Here is a 7,113-nt window from a genome sequence, read left to right as displayed (position 1 = left end):
CACAGGTTGCTGCCTAGTGTGGCTCGAGCCAGACCTGGCCCTGCTGAGCTGAAAGGTGGAATGGGGCGCCTCCCTAAATCACCACTGGGCTGGGTCTAGGCTAAAAGAGGAAGTTGGGGCTGACCGCCCTTTCACTTCCCTGCAATGCTGGGAGCCACGGGCCAAAGATCAAGTGACTCACTCCCCCACCTCCCAATCACAGCCACGCACAGTGACGTAACAATAACAACGTAGGCGCGGACTATGAGCTCAGCTTTCCGCAACAGGCCACGCTCCGCCCCCGCGCTCATCACCCGTCTTAGAGTAGCCCCGCCCCCTGCCCGGCTCCTCAGCACCCGGCCCCCTCCTCAGCCGGAAGTGAGCGCACGGCGGCGGGCTCAGCTCCACAGTGACATTCTCCGCAGCGGCGGCGGCGCAGTGACTGGAAATGGCTGCTCCCGCGGAGCAGCGGCGCCGTGAGGTGAGAGCGGGGCCGGCAGCCGGGGCGCGCTGGGCGGGTCTCTCCGCGCCGCCGCTGCTTCTCCCAGTATCCAGGGCGCCCGGGGTCGCCCTTCCCATGGGGGGCTCTGTCCTCACCCCCCCCCTGCGCCCTCCGGCCTGGCCGCGGCATCGCCGCCCTCCCTGGCCACTGCTCGGGCGCCTTGTCCGGCGCTAAGGACGGGGGACGGGCGGGCGCCGGGGAGCAGCCTTGATTCCGCTCCAGCCCGTGTCCCTGCGAGGCGACAGGGACTGGCCATGTCGGCAGCTCTCCCAAGGCTCGGGCCTTCTGCGCCCTTGGGGCCCCTCGGTCCCCGGGGGCGCTGGGTCGAGCAGATCCTGGGACACCGTCGAGTGGCTTTCCGCTTCGCCGGCGAGGGCTGGGCCGGGGGCGCTGCGGGGCTTCCTAGCCCAGTTAGTCCCAGGTCTGCAGCCGTCGCTCTAACTTGCTTTTCCTCTACTTTGGGTTCAAATGTGCCCTGGGGGTGCCGTGGGGTGACCGTTCATCAACTGTCGTGTAAAAATGTTTACTAATTTAGTCCTGTTTAATGGTTTTGTTTCAAGCGGCGGAATAACGAGTCTTCTAATTTCAAAAACTGTATTTGAAAGGTGGTGTAAAATTTTGCATTTCTATAGTGCCCTTCACGCCAAAGGATCTGGTTGCATTTCAAAGAGTGCATATATATGCCGCCAGTGATTCCACTTTGGGTGGAGTCAACTTATAGGTGTCAACAGGTATATAGTGCCTTAGTGGACAACTGTGAAGTCAAGAAAAACTTTGACCCTGTCTGCTGATTCACATATGTATCTTTATGTAAAGTGCCATCCCCCTCTAATGCTAGTGTAGGGTATATGTGATCTCAGTTGTCATTTATAATACCCACAAAAGTTAAACTGCACTTAACTTGGTTTATTATCTTGGATGGTTGAGGCGCTTAACTGATCACTTGTTGATATTTGACCCTGTTCTTCCAGCTAAGTTAAGCATTTCAACTCTGATTCTTAAATCACTAATTTATTTCTTTGTAAAGTGTTTTTTTTTACATGTAATCACTTTCCACTTTGACTTAGATGAAGGTACTATTATGTATTGTAAAGTCTTTTTCTTTATTGAAGCCATAATAAGAAAATATAAAACATGCATCTGGGTTTTGGAGGGGGTTTTGGTAGTATTAACATTTTGAAGACTCTGCAGGTCTTGGGGAGGAGAGATGAGTGCATAAGACAATAGCAAGAAAATACCCATAAGGGGGAAATAAGATATGGAAGGTGGAAGAAATGAAAAATCATCTTAGTAATGTTAATAAACAATGTGTTTAATGTGCTCTCATAATAAAGTGAAATGAAAGTGATGCTGTTTTGCTGACTACAGATTTAAGGTGTAAAAATAACTAATGTACTTGGGTTGAGGAGACAGCTTCTTGAAAATAGAACAAATGAGGCCATGTCTATACTAAACTGAGGATCTATGCGTTGGAGGCTAATCAAATTCTGAGTGTGCCACTGGCCACTCCAGAACTACTTATAGTTGCTAGGAGTAAGGAAAGTCAGGAAAGAATTTCTCCCATTGACTTCTGCTGTGGGACTGCCCTAGAAAATTGATGCAAGGTACATCGACTTCAGCTACGTAGTTCATGTAGCTGGAGTTGCATATCTTGCAATGATTTTCTCCTCCAGTATAGGAAAATAACTGGAAATCCTAACATTTGCCAAGGAGACTTCTGCAACTCCTCTTCAGAATGTACCATGTGTAGCAGTCATGAGCGAAATCCTAAAGAAAATGGAAGGGAAGGGTGAACCAAAGGGAAGAAATTAACTTACAAAAAGGGGAGTACTTTGTGATCCACTAGTAATGCTTAGTACAAGTTCAGTTCCTCATTCTGTCAGAGGCAGTTTGCTTTTCTATGTAATACTTCATCACTCTATCTGATGCAGATTAGATGTGAAAGAGAGGTTTCTGTGATGGCTTTGGGGAGAAAATGACCTGATAAACCAGTTTAAGCTTCTCTCCAATAAAATGGAGAAGGGTAGAGGAGCAGTCCTAGGCAGGAGAAACTGAAACTAACCGCGGGGGGGGGGGGGAAGCAAGAATAAAGAAATGATGGTGCAAGGAAAATGCAGTGGTTTAAAAAAAGCTCTGAAAAGTTAGACCCAGAGAAACAACAAAATCAGTGCTTTGCTTTTAAAGTGGTGAACTGATCAATTTTGTGTTGATTTAAATTTTGTTGGTGGTAGTTTTTAAAGGAGCATGATCAGCACCAAAATTGTATGTCATTCCGAAAATCTGCTGTCAATTGTAAATAACACCAAGGAAAAAAATCACAGTAAAGAGATTAGACAATAAACTCTTTCCCCCCAGTTGGCTTACATTGTGAACTTGAAATGCTTTATATAGTGAGTTTTAGATCAGTTGTGGTTTCATTAATTATTGATCTTGCTAATGGATTGCCTATGGCAGTGTTTCTCAATCTGTGGTACCAGAACCCCTGAGAGAAGTCTGAGGGGTACATCAACACAACTGAAATGTGAAGAAATGTGGAGTTTTTGTTTGGTTTTACAGAGCTTTATTATTTTTGTACTTTTTACATCCAAAAATTTTATCACCCGTCTGGCTATGATTAAGTGGTTTAACAAGTGTGTTACAATGGTAGGGGGAAAAAGCTTGCGTCTGAAAACTGTAGGTATTGGAGGTGCTTTATTTTATTTATTTATTTATTATTTATACACACACACACACACACACACACACACACACACACACACACACACACGGCTCGACAAATAATGCAATCTACTCACCCATGGCAAGTAGATTGCAACCAGGAAGAGCTGGGTTCGGGTGATCTGTGTATGCGTAGATCGCCAGACAGCGCAGCTGACGAGCAGGGCTCGTCATGGTTCGGCGAGCCGTGTGTGTGTATATGTGTGTATTTATCTAATTTTTTTTTTGAAAAAGGGGTACTTTATTTTTTTTTTAAAAAAAAGGTTGAGAAACCTTGGTCTGCCATGATTTCTGTGTCCTTAGGGAGCACCATTGTTGATGGGGCTCAGCCAGGCATAAGGGTTCATCTGCTACAAATCAACAAAAATGTAGGTGCAGAGTCTGTCATTTTCTCTTTTTGTGTGGGACTTCTAACAGTAATCAAGAAGCAAACAGCTTATGTAGGAAAATGTGGCTGTAAAACCTCAAATTGGCAGCAGTCATTGGAAGCAGACATAATACCTGAAACCAGGACTTGACAAACGGCGGCGAAATCTACTCGCCAGGCCCGCACTGTGCATGCGCAAGACCTGCATTATTCATGCGTGCACTGCCAGTGAACGGGGCGACCGGCTGAAATCTACTCGCCATTGACGAGTAGAAACAGCAATTTGTTGAGCTCTGTCTGAAACTTCATTTAACATACTCTTTTCTTTAAATTGATTTACCCCATGTGACATAGTGGGGACTGTATTCATTCTTATATCTCTGTATTTTCACTGTTTTGTTGTATGTGATTCTACTATCTTGTGCTGTTCCGTAGTAACTCTGTGTGTGCGTGCCTCAGTTTCCCTAGGCATTGCAACACTATTTGCATGAGACGGGGAAGGCTGGGCATTACTCATTGTGGAAGTATGTTCATGTCTCTCACGTCCTGAGGACTGGGTGACAGCAGATAAGAGCTTGGGTCTGGGAATCAGAACAAAGGAGGGGGTGGGGCTGTCTAGAGGGTTGTGACCAGTTGCTGGGTGGTTTAGGGAGAAGGGAGTCTAGCTGGCGTGGTGGCACAGGGGCTGGGCCGGGCCGGGCTCCCATCCCCAAGATGGATTGTACTGAATACTCCTGGTTCCTATAAGTGTAACAAGTCTGTATTACACTGTGTTCCTGTCAGCAAATAAACCTATTCTACTTGCTGGCTGAGAGTCACATCTGGCTGCGTATGGGGATGCAGGGTCTGGTGACTCCCCCATACGCTGACACCGCGTGTTGGAGATAGTTAAAATTAAAATACTATCTATTGAGCCCATGTGCTTACAAACTTTGTATCTGTGTCTACGATCTACATACGTGATCTGCTCATAGATGCATCTATCAATCAATAGATATGAAGCACAACTATAGATTTTCAGGTCTATAGATATCTACCATCAATAACTAACTTGGTGCAATTGATTTTTTTTTTTTGTTCTACTGTCCCTTTTCTGTTCCCCATTCTGACAGTGTGATCCTTTAAATGCTGTCTGAATGTAGTAAACTGAGATTTGAAATTCTCTAAGTCCTGCAATCTATGATATCACTGAACACCAGTCAGAAAGGTACCTTGAAATGCAATATTAGCTCTGTTTTTTAGGGGTGTGCACCTATAAACCTTTAGAAAATATTTAAGGACCACTTATAAAGAATTAACAAATCTTGATGTAGTAAGGTTTGTCTTTTCTTTAGTATTTCAACCCCCCCCCCCCCCCCCCGGTAAAATGCATTAGTTTTAAAATTTAACCTACTGGAGTGGAAGAGAAGTTTATTTGAGTTTTGAGTGACTATCTTTTAGTAACTATGATTGGTGCAGAATTTACTAGTATTCAACTTTTATTGGGGAAAGTACAGCAAAGTTAAAACAACTTGTTAAAGAATATAAATCAGATGCTGTATGCATGTGTAGATCTACTTAACAAATTGCTGTACCTATATTAAACAATGGAGGGGTAGCTGAGTTTTCAGGTTGCCGGGCGCCAGGGGGCGGGGCCGTTCGCCCGCCGGGCGCCAGGGGGCCCGGGGCCGGCGCTCCCCCCGTAAGCGCCGCGGGGCAAAGGCCGGGGCCGGCGCCGGGGCCAGGACACGCGCGGCGCCCCAGGGGGCGGGGCCAAGGCTGGCGCCGGCACTGGCACACATGGCGCACCTGGGGCCGGGACCGGCCATGCGCCCAGGGCTGGCACCTGCCAGCCCAGATTGCTCCGCGGGTGAATGTAAAGAGCCCGGCGGGTGCCATGGCGCCCGCGGGCACCGGGTTGGGGACCACGGATATAGATGGTATCATGAGCTTTCTTGGGCATAGCCCACTTCTTCGGATGACAGGAAACACTCTGGTCATTTTGGTGGGCTGTACCCATGAAAGCTCATAATATCATCTACATGTTTGTTAGTCTTTAAAGTGATACCAGACATATTAAAGAATGAGGAAATGGATTTTTAGCTACTTGGCAAGGCATTTATTTATCCTTCACTACTCAATGACATCAGCCAGTTAACACAACACTCTTTGTACCTTTTTATACATCAGAAAGGGTGGTTATGGTATCAGTTATTGCACGAAAGCACAGAAGTCTGGACTCTACGTTTGGCAAGGAAATGGAGGAAATATTAGCTAAATGTAATGATGAAATCTGCACATTCTGAAAATGATTTGGAATCAAATGTTGGCTTTTCAAAGTGCACATAATGAAATTTTTGTGGGGAAAGCTTATCCACAATATCCTAATAATAAGGGGGGGAAGGAGGGAGGGAGTGCTATAAAACTTGGAAGCATCTGGTATGCAGTATTGTGTTGTTCTAAGTAATCAATTGTTAATATTGTAATTCATCTCAAATCCTAAATAGATGGGGATGAAGAAAGTTTGTTTGCATGTTTCATACAACTGTCGGTATTGCCAGTGTTTGGCATTAAAAAAAAAAGTCTAGTGCTTATCATACCGTGCAGATTTCATAAACTACAAATGGGAAGGCACTATGAGGCCTAGGGCATTTTGCAATAGGATATACTGACCTCTGTTTAGATACAGATGTTAGTACTGAACTGGTGTAAATTTGAGTTCATACCATACAGGTTTCAAGATTGGTTGAGAAATGGCAGACAAAGTACAAAGCCTGGTAAACATAATAAATTACCTGCTCTTGTCCTTAAAGTGATCTCTATACGGATGTAGAAGTGGTAATCTCGAGGCTCTGAGGCTTCTGCTGACAAATCTGTCAGTGACAAATAGTGCCAGTGCAGAAAAATCTTTGTCTAAAGGGACTGAAAGTCCGCACCATTCATAAGGCTAATCTTTTAATATTTAACACCAATCTGTGTACATCAACAGTGCACTTGTTTTAATTGTCAGAAGTTAGTAACCAACAATACTGTTTGGCACTTAGATAAATACAGAACCAAATCACTGGGTAGAATCTGCTAATTGCAGTTGAAGCACTGTGTAAATTTCTGTCTGAGGGATGCTGTCTTCTGGAGCAAGTAGAAATAATTTGCCTATTACAACAGAATCTGCCTTGGCCACCGTGGTGGCAGTGCACTACCACAAAGCTATACATATATTCAGGACTGGCTCACAATATTGTCTGTAAGTTGTGTAGCCTGCTGACTTTTCAGTGTATTTATATTATGATGGAATATATACATACATGGTGCCTCACAGTACTGTCGAAGAACAGAACTGCTATGTAAAAGGACAGGTAGATACAATCAAGGACCAGTGTACTCTGCAGCAAGACTTGTGCAGATTAAAGGTGTCAAAAAATCTTCAAAAACTGTAAATGGAATTTTTAAAGACCTTTGCTATGTAAGGATTTCTCTTTAGCTAAAATTTCATGCAATTCTGTTACCACTAGTCCAGCACCACTAGTGGTAGAATTAATGGGACCACTGGAGTGGACAGGACAGTGTC

At 45.0% G+C, this 7,113-nt stretch overlaps 1 protein-coding gene across 2 annotated transcripts in view; it reads left to right on the top strand.

Annotated features, from left to right (window-relative positions):
- Window positions 1-303: 303 nt before the first annotated feature.
- The window catches only part of PIK3C2A (phosphatidylinositol-4-phosphate 3-kinase catalytic subunit type 2 alpha), a 113,361-nt gene continuing 106,551 nt past the window's right edge, over window positions 304-7,113 (top strand). For both annotated transcript variants that reach the window (XM_075928066.2, XM_075928065.2), the window contains exon 1: window positions 304-460. The gene's annotated coding sequence lies outside the window, so the exon portion shown is untranslated. The remainder of the gene's footprint in view (window positions 461-7,113) is intronic.

This window comes from Pelodiscus sinensis, chromosome 5 (assembly GCF_052426305.1).
Source record: "Pelodiscus sinensis isolate ZL-2025 chromosome 5, ASM5242630v1, whole genome shotgun sequence".
Classification (NCBI taxonomy): Eukaryota; Metazoa; Chordata; order Testudines; family Trionychidae; genus Pelodiscus; species Pelodiscus sinensis.
Note: the sequence above shows the minus strand (reverse complement) of the source record. Positions and strands in the feature narration are given on the sequence as shown.